Source organism: Limanda limanda, chromosome 17 (genome assembly GCF_963576545.1).
Source record: "Limanda limanda chromosome 17, fLimLim1.1, whole genome shotgun sequence".
Classification (NCBI taxonomy): Eukaryota; Metazoa; Chordata; class Actinopteri; order Pleuronectiformes; family Pleuronectidae; genus Limanda; species Limanda limanda.
The window spans coordinates 7308945-7326970 of NC_083652.1; the positions used below are offsets into that span (position 1 = coordinate 7308945).

General features: G+C 40.5%; 1 protein-coding gene across 1 annotated transcript in view; it reads left to right on the forward strand.

The window, feature by feature from the left end:
* spop (speckle type BTB/POZ protein) overlaps nt 1-18026 on the forward strand; it is a 93041-nt gene that overhangs the window by 22168 nt on the left and 52847 nt on the right. The gene's annotated exons all lie outside the window — the stretch shown is intronic.

Genomic DNA, 18026 nt, shown 5'->3' on the forward strand with positions numbered 1-18026 from the left:
AGGAGGCTTGTCTTAGGTCCTCTTCCTCACACTTGGCTGCTCTAGTTAATTGAAGCTACTTCAGATCAGTCAGAGGAGCTGGATCTGCACGCCTGAACAGACCACGCCGCTCACCTAATCTGTCACTCAACACCGCCAGCAGCCCGCCACACACACAACCACATCCACCACACATCGTCCTATTTTACATTTACCATCCCCAAAACTTCGCAGGGGAGACGCGCAGTACACGCCCACGCCAACCCACATCATCAGATCCTTTCCAGTTGTAGTCTGAGCCAGGGTCCTTCTAGTCAGCTTTGTAGACGTGTCTATTTGAACCTGTGCTTATTTAGTTTTTTCATTCAGGTAGGTGAGTTGGCATCACATAAAACTCTACTGAGACGCCTCAGAAATATGGATCTCTAGTGAACAGCAAGCTCTTTATTAGGAGTTAGACCTTCATCTAAAAGATGTGACCCTGCAATGGAGTTTATTGGCTGCACGGAGATGGATATTGTCGTCTGATAGCTGATACTTACTCAGCATAACGAAACAAAACAAAGGGCAAACCTACACTCAAGATGCGGTGAAATGTATTTTAAGTACATGGCACATTTATAAACTATAAAGCCCAGTGCAAACAAAGAGCCAAGACAGTAAGTCTATACAATACTCAGCAAAAGTGACATGGACAGCAATTGGATTTGTTTGGTCTAGTTTGCCTCCCACGTGGCTTTTGTTGATATTTTATGGCTTAATTGAAAATTGTCTATGGTTTTCATAAAAGCAACCACTGCATAAAGTGAAAAAGAAACAACTTGCCCCTGATTTGTATCAAAACTAACTCAGCAATGTTTGCAAAGATCATTAATGTGATATCTTCGTCCTCCCTGCAGAGATTTTTCTTTACTTTTGGCCAAAGCACAGGATCAGATACCTGATACCTCATATAGGAAAATAATAGGTTGTTAGTGCTTTCCATAGACTGTATGTTAAGACAGATCACATCACTGCTCCCCAAAAGTGAAACCAGAGTGTCTTGATCGCTATCCGGCGGCTGGTTGCAGGACAGGTCATAAACCCAGCCTCCTCCATGTTTGCAGAGGGGACATTGAACAATCTAAAAGTTCTAAGTATGTCTCAAAGATGGGGTATCATTTGTGGTAGTTCCTATCACACACACATAAGTGTTAATTTTTTTGCATGTTTGTTTTTAATAACTTATTGGATGAAATATAAAGGAAGTTAAATGTCATGATTGACAGCTGAGACTGACTCCTGATTGGTTGATGGCAAATGTCAAAGGGACTTTGCTACTGCGGCACAACTATCCGATTGTTATTTCACTGACTTTGGTTTCAAATGCTTAAGAGAATGGTGATGTTCATATCTGGGTTATTTTAGCTTCATATCCAGATAGTGGGAGGAAGTGGATCGGTGTCGACCATTTTGTATACAATCTATTCTATTTTTCAAAGTGTTCGAACCTCTACTAGAGGTAACGTCTTGTCTCACAATGTTTAAGAAAGTAAAACATTTCCTCATTGCTCCAAAATGGGATTGCTACTTCTTTGGTTCATACCCCACACCTACACAAAATTTGACGGGAATCAGTTCAACTGTTTTTGTGTAATCTTACTAACATAGAGAAAAACATTCATGTAAGCATAACTTCCTGGCTAAGGTAATGATATGAGGGTTTATAGTGTTTAGTTAAAGTCTTGTTAAGTTGAAGCTACTAAAACTACCTGGTTAAGAAAATATTGAGACAGGGCCTTGGTGTGGAAGTGATCCATATTTCGAGAACAGACATTATTAACATGACAGCAAAGGGTTGTTGGCTATACATGTGAACTTGTGTAGGTAGGTTTTAGGCAGTGGACCGTTCTAAGGGCTGCTGTGTGTCAGGAAGTAGAGCATGTCGTCGGTTTAGCAGAGAGTTGGTGGTTCGATCCCTGGCTCCTTCAGTCTGCATTCCTACGTGTTGTTTTGCACTGAAGCCCCTTAACGATTTTTGGTGGTAGTGTGTTAATGGCGTCTGATAGAAAAGTACTGCATGTGGCTTCTACTACAGCATAAGCACAATCCAATCTCTGGGAAATTATAAATTACTCAATGTCTTGCTCAGGGGCAAATTGGCAAGTTTAGGGATAGTCACTGTAACTTGCCAATCTGACATCCTGCAGGAATTCTACAGTTTGCTATTAAATACTGTTCTCTTCTCTTTTCTTCTCTTGGTTCAGCGCAGCGTCTTCCCACAACACTGAGCTCTGGGGATGTGTTGAGGGGAACTCCAGGGAATAAATCTTTTTGAAACAACCCACTTGGGAGCGAACGTCTAAAATGAGAAGTAGGGCTTGTGTATTGTTTGAAATGCCAGGCTTCGCCTCATTCCGTGTGAGTTCTGGTGCAAGCCTTTAGTTCTAGCTCAGTCAGCTGACATTTAATGCTCGGCCATTACATCCTCTGCCGCTGCTTTAGTGTAGCCTCGGTCCTTACTGGCATGAATATGAACAGACAGATGTGACAGCTGGCCAGCCATATGTGACGAGCCTTTTAGATCTTTACGCCTTAATTATTCCTTCCCATGGGACCGATATTGACATTTTAGGTCTTAACACTCAGACCTTATAAACTGCCAGCCTCTGGTTGGCATTATCTGTCTCTTGGCAACCTCCCGATGAGAAAGGTGCTTGATTCTGCTCACGGCTAAATTTGTGTCTTTCAGCTGTGTTGAAATGGCTGCTTTCACATTTAGAACGGTGCTGTAAAAATGATGGTCAGTATATCCTGTCTGTTGTTTACTGATGAGTAGCTCTTTTTTCTTAATGATGTTTCAATGGGAGTTTTCCTCCTCATTTTCCGTGAAGGTCTGAGGTTGGAAATCGTCGTTTTCATTTATTTTGTGTGTGTGGGTGTTGAGAAATCCTTAGAGACTCGCTGTGATTAGAGGCTATACACATAAAATTAACTTAATTCATAACTGGAAGTTGTATTATTCGGAACCCTGCATGATTAAATATAAAAATTTCCTGCAATTTCCACACAGCTCCAATGATCCTGCTGCGGTATGCAAGCATGTATTATTATCTTATTCAATTTAGATGAAAACCTATTTATATTATGTTGAATTAGCCACACCTTTTTTTTTTTTGTGTTTAATTTATTACTTGTTGTATAAGTGACGCTCATAAAAGTGTAGGCAGCTCTTTTATTTTCTCTCCAGACCTCTTTTTCTTTCAGTCAATTTTTCTATCTTGTTTTTCCCGTCTGTCTGTCTCACCTGCATCCTCTCACACGGTCTCATTTCTCTTGTTATCCAAGGTTCTAATTTCAGTTGCCGCAGCAACTCCCTCTGCTTTTTTGCCTCCCCCGTCGTCTCTCTGGGCTCCTTGTTAAGTGCGTCAGAGTTGGTTAATGATTATGTTTTATTATTTATTTCCCCCCCAGGCGGATTTAGTTTGATGTGCCATACATGTCTTCACTCTTGACTTTTTTTCCTACTGTATCTTTATTTTATTTTTTTCCTGATTACTTGTTTGCTTTCGTCCTGACTCGTCTCTTTGGTTTATCTCACCCTCGCTTTCTTGTTTTGTCGTATTTTCTTGTTTTTCTCATGACTCCGCAGACTGCCACTGCTAGCCGTCAGTCATGCAGTAAATTGTGGTCATTCAAGGACACTAGGTGGACCGTCACTGCCCATCCAATGGCAGACGCAAATTAGTTTGCTCAGTGTGCCTTGTCTGTTTGTTTTTATGCAGATCAAGTTTTAATGGAGTTCAGCCAAACTCTTGGTTCTACTATTTCAGAGAAGAATCCAATTCGACACACATATGCAATACATTTGCTACACATCTTAAGATTTTATGATATTGATTGTTTTAAGTATCAGGTTTGGAAGGCATACTGGGAAATTGTAATGAAGTTAAAGTACTGTTATTCAAGACCTTTTACTCATGAAGAAGTAATAATACTTGTATTATAATGTACTTGGTTTGTGCAAAGTAAGTTAGAAGTAAAGTGAAATGTAAAATGTAGTAGTAATTATGTATGATAAACCCAATAAATTAAAGAACATCTTTCGGCTGACGTTAATATTTCAATGCATATCTACCGTCCCTGGATGAAAACCAATAAATTCCACATTTACAGGCTGTGCTTAGAACTGATAATTAATAATTGATAATTACAAGTCTACAGACACCACGGCGGGTGTCCATTAACTCTTAAGCAATATTCAGCTAGATAAATGAAATAACCTGCCACTTAACGGCAGAATAAAGCAACAGAAACAGCGATGTACTCTATAATCAACAGAAACTCCACAGCAGCAGAAAGGCGGCTACATTCCTTACTGGCAGAGGAAGTGAACATAGAAGTCACAGCTAGTGGATACATTAGCATGAAGAGTTTAGCCAGCATGCATGTGTCGGTCACGCAACGTGGCAGGTGTCTTTGATTTGGGACACTGGGCACGGTCAGCCGGGTGGTGCTTCCAATCAGCAGCTTCTTCTCCGCTGCAGCTGCTGATTTGGCTCTTTTCATTTGATGCGCTCTCACACAATTTATCACATCTTCTAATCATTTAAATTCACAGCAAAGTAAATTGATTGAATTAAAAAACTTGATAAGTGAAATGAATGGTTTTAAAATACTAACCTAAATGTAACCTGTTACTTTAACCATTTGAGCCGATATTTTTTATTTCACAGTAATACTACCAGTAGAGGTCATGTATTATACTGCAACTGTAGTGCTTAGAACAGACATTTTTAAGTGCTGAATTATTTCATTGTTGGTTTTCAGTAAAAATACAAGAGCACAAATTAGTTGCACTCGCATGCAGGTAAAGAAGTGTGTCCTTTTCTTGTGCAGCAGATGCATCCCTGAAAGGTTTCCAGTTAGATGCTGTCTTTCTTAGTGTTGTGTTAAGTGAAAAACGTGTTGTTCTAAATATCAAAGCAGGGAATTATCCTACAATTGCTCATCATGTTCAGTTTTTAGAGGTTACACAGAAAGGGAGGAAGTAAAGTTTAGCAATTCAGTATTCTTCAGTACAGATATTCCCTGAAAGCCCCAAGAATGACAAAGCAAAAGATATTTTGGGCAATTATTCCATGATACGTGGGCTGACTTGTATATTGTGCAGCTCTACAGGAAGCTTACATTCACTTAGATGACATACTGAGTTCTGCTAGTTCAATATAGATGCATCATGGGACTGAACAGCCTTTTTTTTCTCCCTTTGTTTGGATATATCAGTGTAAGAAAAACCGAGGACCATCCCCTGCACATTTTGAGTTCTTGTTTGCATTTCTTTCCTCTTTCTTACCCTACCACTCATTTGTACTCTTGTCTTTTTATCTTATGGCGTATACAGTATATGTCTGGCTCCCCACTGTTATTTATCTCTTGCCGACTTTCTTTGTCTGTGTGTCTGCTACTGGCTGTCTGTCCATCACTGCCTCTTGTTGCCACCGTCTTGGCATCTGCCACTGCACAGAAAGTCTTTTTAGTTTTCTGATTAGCTTTCAGAGATATGTGAGTTCCGGACTCAAATTACTCCGTTAGAGGGTGATAATCTTTGAAGTGGTTTCCACCAAAGGCAACCCGATGTGACTGATTGGTCAGAGCCATTTAGACAAGACTAAATGTGTGGAAAAGTTAATACAAGTCATTTTAAATGGCAGAATCGGCAGAGGCGACGAGTTTTAGGGCCAGAAGTTTGATATTGGCTGGAGTGCTCTCAGATATAGTAAAAAGAGAAAGGGGATGAATTAGGAAGGCTTTGATTCAGAGCGTAACTGTTGGTTACGGTCCCAGATTTACTGTGGCAGTGTGAAATGTCAGTGTGTGTGTGTGTGTGTGTCTGTGTGTTTGTGGTAGTCTAGCAGCTTTATCGGCCTGGCATTTCCTGCTTTCAGAAGCGAGTACAGCACCAGGCACCATCTGATGACCCTCCAAAAGGCGATGCGCTGCAAAGAATATTGAGGGGGAATTCATGTAACCTTAACAGGAATTACCACAACATGGATTTGTAGGATGACAGACACGGTTTCATCACCTTTACTAAAGCCACCAGTTATTTTGTGGGTGTTATCTTAATAGTGTGGGTTTGGATTTGATTCTTCCATAGTGGCTTTTCTATGAGTCCCTGTATGTAGGTAATGGACTGATATCAAATCAGGCTGGTGGCTGATTAATACAGATGATATGACACATTCACATAGTTGTCAGCTTGTGGCTGCAACTTTTCAGTCTTTTCCACTTCAGTTCTGCAAGGATCTAGTTTGGCATTTAGGTGCCAGCAGCCAAACCCGAGATGTGCGACTGCAGGCACTCAACGCCCACCACTATCTCAATTAGGGCTCTCCTGGGAGTGAATATTGAAAATGTCACTAGAAAATTATGTAAATATTGAAACGGTAGGAAATTGTAGTTTATTTAAAGCCATGTATCTCCTCAAAAGAAAATTACATACAGATATACATTAAAACATAAAGTGCAGTCATTGAAACCACATTTACATATTATACTCCAAACAACTGGGATGTACTTTTACTTTTAATGCATGCATAGTTAGAAAGAAATGTGTAAAAAACATATCACTTTTCACCAGGTATATGAATAGAGCTTCCAAGTTCAACACAAGGCTCTTGTATAAATAGCAAACGCACTTGTCCCCATCTTAGAGCTCGTAGATGTGTTGGTCTTAAAATGGGTAGTGGACAGCAATTATTATTGACCAACAAAAGCGTCACTGTTATTTTAAGGGTACATTATCAAGGTAGTTATATGTGTCTACATATAGGCAGGTGCACAATCTGTGTACACACAGGGAAGTGCAGCAGGAATGTTAAACGGCAACACGGACAGGTATTATTGACAACCTGTTTCCTCTGCAGAAAAGTGTTAATTAAATCATTAAAACCATCATAATAAGACAAACAATTTTAATCTGCCAATGTGCAAACAGGACTGGATTTTAACCACACCCAATTCTAATTGAAAGCACAACCCTCTTTAGCTCTTGATCGATGCATTGTGTGCTACGACCTTCATTTGTCCTCTGTCATAGCATAGACTGTATAAAAGCCAAAGCATTTAATTCACCACCTGGTGGCTGGCTGCGGTGTAGGTCATAATCCCCGCCTCCTCCATGTTAGCAGATGGAACATGGACCAAACGCACAGACTCTGGCTCCAAATAACAACATCGGTGCAAAATGGTAGCATTCTGGAAAGACCAAATAAATTAGATATTTGAGATCTTTTGTCCCTCAGATGGTCCCATCAAGCAAGGCCTTGGTGATATTGCACAAAGACATTTGAACAAAGGACTGACATGACTTTTAGTGTCTTTTTTTATTTAAGGTTTTTCACGATGGCTGCATCTTCATTATAGGTTCTTTTATGATGTGTATGGGTAGTGTGTTGGTTGTGTGTTTACTGTTTGCTAACCAAATTGCTCCGCCGGGACAATAAACACTACCCTTAGCAATTAACCTTCATATGAGGGATATTTTGGCTTCATTTCTCGATAGTGGCAGGAAGTGGGTTAGTGTTATCCATTTTTATATATAGTCTGTGTTTAACGAGCAGATGCAGTATTGGACACAAGCTGAATGCACTTGCTCTGTGCGCCTTACACCATTTGTTCCTGAGTAACGAGTACAGGCTCATGCATCTAATCTATTTTCAATAGCAATTGTATAAAAAAATCCAATCAGTATCTTGAGCCAAGTTTTGCTGATGTTTCCCATTTTAAAAGTTTATGTTTTTGCACTTCTCATCTGACCAGCAGCATTTTCATTAGCTGGCTCTAACTATTTTTTTTATTTTTTATTATCAGGTCTGTATTCTGACACTTTTCAGAGTAAGATGGCTAATTTCCAGGCCTCACTGTATTATGTGAGTGCTATTTAATGTATAGATAACAATGTATAAAAGGTGAGGAGATCACTTATGGTTTCAAAAGACAATCCTATTTTATGAATTTAATGGAGAGCATTTAACATTCTCCCTGAATATAAATGAGTGTGAATGTGAGTGTGTATATGTGTGTAAATGTGGTAATTGGGAGGCAGAGTGACGTCGGGGCACACTAAAGAGTAACCCTTTTCGTACCAAGTGCAAACGATGGATAGAACTGAACTTATTAGCGCAGCTACCTTTCCTCTCCCTCCCTTTTACTGAAAAGAGCAACAGCAAAGCAATAAGACAGAGAGCAGTGTGTGCAACTGTCTCCCTGTCTCAAAATCTCCTGACTACGTTTCCACTATGAAGAAGTGTATTTCTTTAAGCTTTAACCATAGTGAATGACAGAAGCTTGAACAGGAATATTTCTTTATTTGTTAAATAATGAGATAGGTGCATTCACTCCTTTTAATTAGAAAGAGAGTGAGTGTATTCATTACCATTCGGTTGTACTTTGCTTTATTGTTACTCTTTATTATAATTTTTATTCTGTAGATGTTGAAATACATGACTGAAATAAAATGTGGCCTCACATCAGTAGACATGAAGAATAGCATCTTCTCTTGTATTTGTGTTCCTGACGACTTCACACTCTCCTTGTCGATGTGAGTTTCTGTCTGTAGAAACCAAATTTATTCACCTCAGTAGAGCAGATGGAAACACACATTCTTGCATTTCACATGATGCAACTTTTCAAATATCATTTTTTGTTTGGAGTTCTTGCATTTCTGATATTACTATAAATATATAAATTTGAAATAATAAAAAGTTGTAGCCCGGATACTTTGGCTTCATTTTTATACATTTGGAGGATGTGGATATGTGTCGTCCATCTTTATATGCAGTCATTGGTCCAAACTGATCTCCCTGCGTGGTCACTGTCGCTCCCTAACATCACCCCAATTTTTCTCTTTGCTCACCAGGACCAAGCTTTGCGACCTGAACATACACATACAACATTCTGTTGTTTTTCTTGGCAGGGTGACCCAGGACCATAGCTTCCAATGACCCTGCACAGTGGATCCCTGTCTTACTCTTAGTGGTTTCTGTTGAATGGTCTGGGATGTAAGCTTCTCCAGGGACAGGGAGATTAAAAGTGACATTTGGTAGGAAGCAGGAATATTGCTCCCTGCTGTGAAGATATGCTTTTGCACGGACGAATGGCAGATTTAACCCCGTCTCTCCCTCATATGGCAGTAAAAAAGCCTTTGATTCCAAGAGAAGATTTTATTGCTTTTTATTGATATTTGGTTCAGTGATGTTTCTCTTGACTGGGTTTTCTATCTCTAGAGGCAGACTTACATTGGATCTGTGAGAGGATCCTAAACAGCTTAATGTATGGTCTCGTGCCCCCTGCTGTCAATCATATTTCCTTTATTTGATTATAAATTTCGCGATTCTGGAGTAGAATCGATTCACACCAGCGTTCTTACACTACTTCTCCCCCTTTTTTTTCTTCTTTTGCCCACACAACTCAGTGTACCTCTGTATAAGATGACATCTCACAAATTCGCTCGCTTCATTATAATTGTTGGAGCGAGGAGAGGATAGGGTGAGGAGGAAATGAAAAGTAAGGGAGGATAAACTCTGAAATAGCTCCCGTATTTGCTCATCCACTTCTCTCCACAAATTAAACATTTCAAAAACTCAGTAGTCCTCCCTCCACTCGTTTGTGAGCTTTCATAGACTACTAATGCACAATCATTTGGTGGCACAATTGTCATCTTAAGAGCAGAAGTGAGCAATTAAATTGGGATTTTTGAATGGCTAGTATTTGTCTATGTTAAAAAAAGAATTTAGACTCTTAAAAAATTGATGAAGGTATATTTTGTAGCAAATTAACGAGGAGTGATTCTGAGCAAAGCACCATAGTGAAGGGGGAGACTGAAATGAGCCTTTATAGCTGTCTGGAGATGGATGTAAAGCAGTTTTACCTCAGGCTACATTTCTGTGCCAAACCAAGCTGACATGATTTCAAACTGTAATTAAAACGGAAAACAACATGAGGAGGAGATTGGTGACCAAAGCCTGACATGGTCTTAACCTTTAAATGTATAATTCTAATAATGTCATGACATGCTTTAAACAACAAATCGATTTTTGCAAAAATTGTGTGTTACTCTCTTAAATGTCATCACACAAGTTCAGATTTCTTCACATGAAAACATTACAGGAAATATGGGAGATGTCAATATTAGACTTGCTTTGTAGTTGCTCGTAGTTTTTCAGGCTTATAGCAAATGTAATCTGTTTCTTCAAGAGTGGTTCACCCAATGCTGTATTCAGAGGTTGGTTAATTTTCAGAAGTGTAAAAAACACATCAAATCCATTTTCTCAAACATGTTTCCTGTCATTTGAGCTCATTCTTATCAGACTGATGTTCAAGTGTTTCTGGTAAGTTCTGTTTTAATAAATTGAATGATTGATTTGATGCTATTAAAAAAGGAGGGTGAAATATCACGATTGGCAGCTAAGCCTGACTTGTGATTGTTCAAGCTCATGTGTTGGTGGGACCCCCGATACCCCGGCCTTGTCCCACTATCACTACTGCGCATACCCTGGCGTCAAATGTGCAATATGGTAACATTTGTGTACAGTATACTTTTGCTTAATTTCTCGATAGTGGGAGGAAGTGGAGACATGTCGTCCATCTTTATGGACATGGTTTGCCCAATTTTGTGATGTGAGAAACAATTTAAATTAAGCATTAAATGCGTTTTATGAGGTGAACTGTATCATTAATGATATGGGTATAAAACAGGTTCTGTTTTTTTTTTTAGCCTGTTCTTGTGGGTTGGGTATCTAATTTTGCATCATGCTTTAATTCATCAAAGCTGAAACCTCTTGGCATATAAAGGTATTGACTCTGTGCATATATGATGTCCAACACCCTTCGTGAAGAGAGAAGGATCAGAAGAGATTAGACAAGTGGAAGGGATAAAGATAGAGCTAAAGACAGGCTTTGTTTTTGTTCCCCTTATGATCCAGGGCTCCTGCTAATTACCAAGTTCTCTGGTCCTTGCTAAACGTGTTTGAAATCCACTGGATGCAGATAATTGAGCTGGAAATGTGTTACTTGACAAAGTCACACTGAAGGACAACCAATAGAAAAAGCTTCCACTCCACTTCCCCCCTGTTTTCTCTGTCAGGCTCACTTTTGGAATAAAACTCCTCCAAATGATTAATTCCATGGCATTTGTCTTTGTTGTTTGTCAAGATTGAAGCTTAGAGGACATTTGAGCCACCTATTGTGATAAGCTATAGTCAAAACAGAGACAGGCCAATGGCGTGCATGTCAGACAAGCCTGTGTTTTCTTCTTTCTGAAATAATTGCTTTTAGCCCTCCGTTTAAGGATGTGCTTCTAAAAATCCCTCACACATCATCTTAGCAAAGTAGAAAATGTTTTAAAGCCACAGGCTGGATGTTTCTGTCCGTGCAAGTTTTCTCTCAGCTTCGCAGTGGCTTGTGCTTAAAATTTTGTACAGCCCGAATCTCAAATTGATTTCAGAGCTTCATATGAAAATTGATTTACTGGCTTGGACACATAGATAGTGCGCAGAGATGGGCCTCCCCTGAGAATACTTGAGTAAAGTGGAAACAAGGTGAAGAGAGACTCCCTTTCTTTCTATTTGCATTTTAATTATAAATTGCATCATTGCACTGAGTGCAGTAACAAAACAAATCCCTCTCCCTCCATTCACTCCTCCCTTTTGCTTCAAGCTTGGCTCATTTCATGAGAATGAAACTTCATGCAGAGAGCCTCTGCAGGGCAGAAAATAAACAGGGAGGGTAAAAAAAACAACCCCGCAGGAGCACATCCAATACAAACATTGCTGCACAAGTATATTGTCTATCATCTTTGTTCAGGGGAACGAAGAGGTCCTCCGATCACTCATCAGCCGCATCATATATATGATGTGTGGGTGTACATGTATGTGTGTGTGTGCATATATTATAGGGGTGTCACACTATGATAACGTGTGAATCAATTCAGCTCTTCCTAAATAATTTCCGTTTCTCTCCATCGGGACGCAGTAACTATCTGGTTCACACTCCAACATGGTGAATATGTATTATTAGTTCCAATTATTATTTCTGCCATATGTGCGGAGCGAAACCCGTCCCCCTCTTTCTCTCTCTCTCTCTCTCTCTCTCTCTCTCTCTCTCTCTCTCTCTCTCTCTCTCTCTCTCTCTCTCTCTCTCTCTCTCTCTCTCTCTCTTTCTCTCTGTGAGAATGAGGGTGGCAGTAGAAACAGGGGTGTTGCCAAAGGCAAAGCAGGCAATGACCTTCGGGCCCGAGTCTAGAGGCCCCCCCGAGAAAGGCTGATCCACAGCACCAACAATTTTGTAATTCCCCTAAATTCTATAATTGGCCTCAAACCCCCTGCCTCATGCTTTTTGCTATCAGCACTGTAATTTCAGTGTTTATTGGAGGGCGGGCTCAGTTTGGCTCAATATAGCTGCTCCCCGGTCCCTTTTTCCTGGGGACCCCCCACGAAATGTTGCTGCTTATAAACAGCAGATAATGGGTTTCTGGCATTACCAAGAAAAATTATAATCAGGCTGACTAACAACTGATGTCTTGTCTTTGTTCTAATGATTTAATCAGGAATACTTATGTCCATGATCATTATATATGTTTTGTATAATACCTAATGTTTGGGTATGTATACACAGAAATAGTACTTTCTTGATTTGTGTTGTTCTGGGTCTTGTACCCTCATGGTTGAATGCACTTATTGTAAGTCGCTTTGGATAAAAGAGTCAGCTATATATATGTATACCAACATTGTTGCTCATTGGTATATGCTGTCTAAAATAATTTTATTTTGATAGTCACTCTCAGACTTGTTGCTTAGTTGATTTCTGTGTTGGAGAAGGGGATAGTATCATGTTGTCGCGCACCTCTCTTCTGTGCTGTAAGTTTGTTATGCATGTGCGTGTGTTGTGCTGTGAGTGTATAGATGGTTAATTGGTGGAGAGGTTGTAAGAGAGCGCAGACTGAAAGGCTTCAGACGTCAGGCTCCAGGATGCTAATGTACACATACACTGTGTTTTATACACAACGATGTGTTTGAAAACCACATGCAACTGTTACTGCTGTACAGTACAGCAGCAGTGCAGGGTTCTTTTTTAGGTCAGTCTTATTGAATAAGTAATATCTGATATTTCTAGCTGAGTGTGCAAAAAACTGCAGAGGAGTATGCAAATAGATTGATTTGCATGTGTAATGTGATTCACTAGGACTGGAAGTCATTGCAGTATAAAGGTATTTGTGTTTGTATGAAGTACACAAGACTTTTTATTTATCAGGCAGTCATTCATAAAGTGCAGCTTTGTGGCAAAATGTATGACAAAGCATCAACATTTGTTTTTACTGACTTGCAAAGACGATTAAATATAGTTGATAAAACAGAAATAAGTTATTGATATAACTCACTTTAACACTTTAAAGTGAAGCAATGATATTAACATTAGCGTTTAGGCTGAGCGATCTCACTGTGACTTATTATTTCACTTTCTTATTTTCTTATCTTTTAAAGCAGGAAATGCTATCAAATCATAGCATTAAGAAAGAAGTGTGTCATTGGCAAGGTTGCCTGGTATTCTAGCAATTTTGTAGGTTTAATTGGGGAAATTAGACGTCTGACTGAGGGTTTGAAATGGGGAGAAATAACAAGAAAGAGGAAAAGAAAGAGAGACACTCAGAGAAGACACCATCAGTGATATGGAGAGGGATGGTGATGTTGTTTCACTGGGGTTAACTCCACGGTTCAGAGAGGGCCTCTGTCTCTGCCAGCGCCTCTTAATCCATCATACCTCCTGCGGCCCTGGATCCGACACACTCCAGCGTCTCCTCAACACTGCCGCCGAGTCGGCGCTCAGCCCTGTCATGCATGTGTGCCCGCTTGTCCTGGCATTCTCTGATCCCTGTTTTCACCCTCCTTTTCTCTCTCTCAGTGAGTGTCAGGGCGTTCAACATTGCCTGGGGCAAGATGGACGGACACTGTTCTAGAGCAGAAATGGTTTCATATATGCTCCACCTCCCGTCTTGTTCACACTTGTGTGTGTGTGTGTGTGTGTGTGTGTGTGTGTGTGTGTGTGTGTGTGTGTGTGTGTGTGTGTGTGTGTGTGTGTGTGTGTGTGTGTGTGTGTGTGTGTGTGTGTTTGTGTGTGTGTGTGTGTGTGTGTGTGTGTCTTTCGCTTGCACCTCAGAGAAGATTCTCCTCTTCTGTCAATTTTGCCTGCCAGACTCACCTTCGGCAGCTTCTAATATAGTTTAGATTTTCTTGCCAATAATGTCAGAGTCAACTCCAAGTTACTTCCCTCTCTCTCTCACGTCTGCCTGACGGCTGCCAAAACTCCTGAATCTTACACCTACAACTCCTGTGTATGTGCGTATTTGACAGGAAGAGCCCCAGTTGTCCAGCTGTGTATGGTAATTTTTTTTATAGAAGTGGGGGTCAGCTTACTTCACTTGATCAGTCTTGCTGATCCCCCGGATGCATTCGCTGCCAGCTTTCGCTCCCTGTAAGCTTTCATTGGAGCTGCAGTCTGCCTTTAATGGAATCTGACCTTATAATAAACAGGCTTCGTTAACCCTCTGTCAGATTTTTTTCACCAGAGCTGAAAGGAAGAGGGTGGTGATGGGAGAGGACAGGGGGGTTGTATGAAGAGCACACGGTTGACTATCAGCTGTGTAAAAGCGAGCTAGCATATTGGTGTTTGATTTACATTCAGACATGCGTCATGCATACGCTCAAGGCTGCAACACTTTGTCACTTAGCCTCAGCTTTTGGGGTATTTTTGTCACTCCCTCTCTTGTACTTTGTCTTTCCAAACCCTGCAGCTCATCTTTGTACCTCACTGTTACACTCGCTGCCTATCGTCTCACAAGGTGACCCTCAAAACACTCCACGATAGGTGCTGTGATCGCAGCCTTTTCTCCAGCAGCCAAAATCACGCAGCTCCACCCTCTGTCCACCTGGTGGTGGTGTCTCGGCACCGTACCACCCATTTTCATCTCTTCCCAGCAGTAAGAGGGACCCTGAGGGAGAGGCTAGTGGGTGGTTCGGTGTATTTGATGTTTCCCTTTCATTTTGCAAGTTAAAGGGACTTTAGATAGAGACATATTTGTGTGTGTGCATGTGTGTGTGTGTGGGTGTGTGTGGGTGCTTGCATGCAGAGTGTGTTTTTGTGTTTTTCATTTTTTTATAATGAAGTTATTTTCTGCCGAGCATCTGAGCAATAGCTTTAAGGAAATCCAGGATACCCATTGCTCTATTCTGTCAGTCTTCACCTCCTACTCCACAGCAGGCCTGGTTGCCTCATGTCCCTGCCATGTGGCCTTACTGAAGGACTTTTGGGACAAACTTGACAATTTCATACAAATCAATTGGTTTAACATATAATACCTTATCATCATGTTATGGGCATATACTGATCTCGAAGAAAACGGAGCCTACATTATCTTATAAGAAAGTGTGGACAGTGACTTCTTTTTTTGTAAAAATTTAGTATTTTGCCATTATTAGCAGCAAATATCAGACATGCAAAGCAAAGTGGCTGTGTCTGGTCAGTTAATGGTAAATAAAACTGAAAACCTCACCTTTTAGGTGCAGCAGTTGGCACAAGCAGGAAACTTGTGTGAAAAAATCTAGACAGCTTTCATAGTGTGAAATAATACAAATAAAAGAAATAAAAGAGATTGAGCAATAGGTTGTTTGGGGGATTGCCCTGAGTCGAGATCAGAGGCCAGCTCGGGCAGCCATCCAACAATCACCCTGCCCAATCAATGTTGCTGAAAATATTCTTGCTCGAATTTTGCGGCTGTTCCAAGAGAAAACATTCTGGAGGCAAATGGCTTAACAGCTCTCAGCAAAAGACAAGTAGGCAAACAGGTCTAAGCTCTCTCTCTCTCAGCCCAACAGTAGGTCAATAGAGTCCACTCTGCAACTCTGCCACGCATGAGCACTTACTTTACAGAGTTCGCTGAGTTAATTGATAAGCCGTCTCCACTTTTAGCCAGCCAATAGGAAAAGGAAATGTTTTAATTGTATGAGCTAATGCCTCAACATGCATGTTAATATGCTCACGTTTAGTCTAAGATTTTAATATCAGCAAATTTGCTCGCAGATTAGAGCGCAGCTGAGACTAAGTACAGCTGAGGCTTAGCTTTGACAGCTCATCCTCGTCTGACAGGGTAGATCTAAGTCGCACAAGATGAAGAAATACTGTCAAATCACCACTGTACAGAGGATAAACCTATTAGATTTAGTTAATAGGACAAGACAAGTCAAGTCAAATTAATCAAAACTCCTCGAAATCACACATTTGCTACAAAAGGATTTATAGTTTATACAAAATAGACCTTTAATTATGAGGATGTAAATGAGGATTTCTTCCGTGCCTTCGTCAGGCAAGAAGTATGTAGGCTCATTTGTGGCACAGATCTAAAAATAGCAAAGTTGTGGCTCCATTTTTTTGTTGTCTAGATCCTAATTTTTCTGGTGCGTATTAAGCATTACATCAGAGGCCACTGTGTCAACATGTTTATTTCTGTTACTGTTTCATTGGTAACACCATCAATTTAGATTGCAGTAGAAAACGTTAATTAAACCACAGAGACAGGTTTCCATAAGGGACAGTAAGTGTTTCTTATTTGCATAAGAGTTGTAGTAAAGGTAACATTATCGTATTCAAACATATAGTAACACACTGAATATACAGTAGATAAAACGTGTTCAGAGACTGGCAGGTCGCGGTAGCTGTGCATCACCAGCGATCCGGATTGTCACGAGCACAGATGGAAAAACAAATGAACAGAAAATCGTCCTGGAGTATAAATATGCATTGTAAGCTGTTCATGTTATCAGATTTGCAGATGGAGGTAACATATGCGCAAAGATATATGCTATCACCATGTCAAATTTACAGATGGAGTTAATATCACAGCACAAGCATTACAACACCATGGGCTGATGTGTGGACTCGGTGGGCAACATGAGCTGGCGGTGGAATGACTGTACGTGGCGTGGTCAGTACACTGGGCAGCTGGCAGCCTCCAGCTCTCATCCTAATGGGGAAGCGGATCCGCCATCATCTTGCTAAGCTCTTGTTTATACAGAGGACGTTGAATCTCCTGTCTGTTGGTTTGTCGGACCCTCCTCCCCGGCGGGCTGAGGTGTGTGACAGAGATGGAGGCTGGACTGGCAGAGTGAGAGCGGACTGTCTTCCTGTAATGAATATAAATGGGCTCCAGGTCTGTCTCTCCTCATCTGGCTCCCCCTCCCTGGAAGCAGGCGTGGGACCTAAGATGCAGGATGGAGGTTGCCCATCCTCCTCCCCTCCCTCTTAACATATGCTTGCACACTTGCTGCATTGCACATACAGAACACATACAAAAATGCAAATGTTCTCCTTTTGTGGTGACGGCTCTGTTGTTTCTTAAGTCCCAGTTCAACCAACGTAGCTATGAAACAGCATCATAGTGTCAAAGTACCTGTTTAAAGTGTTTTCTTTTTTATTGAGAATGTTTGTTACCAAAAATATTAGGCCCCACCAGTCATTCTTCTATTCCACCTACAACGACGTATGCAAATCATGCTTGAAGATTTGGAAGCAAATTCCTGATATAAAGGGACAAAATATTCACATATAACAGTGGAAGACATGACTATATCATGTCATTGTTGAAACAATCATTACTCAGTTGACAGATAATCACCTGCAATTTTGTTAATCAATTAATCATTAAAGATAAAAAAAAATGCATCTGGACAATACAATAAATAGATTCGTTATTTAAATGAAAAAATATATACAGATTTAGCCGTAAATAACACTAGAACTCAGAGAGTGCATACTTCTGCCAAGGCCCAGCCAATTGCCCACACTCATAAATGTCAGTCTTCTATAAACATGGCAGAGTTGGCTAACCAACAGACAGACAGAGAGAAAATCCCAAACCACTTTTATCCTACACTAAATCATATTATTGCATCACTTGAGTCTTTGTACAAAGCTGCAGTCTGTCACATACACTCATACAATCGAAAGCGTCTTTG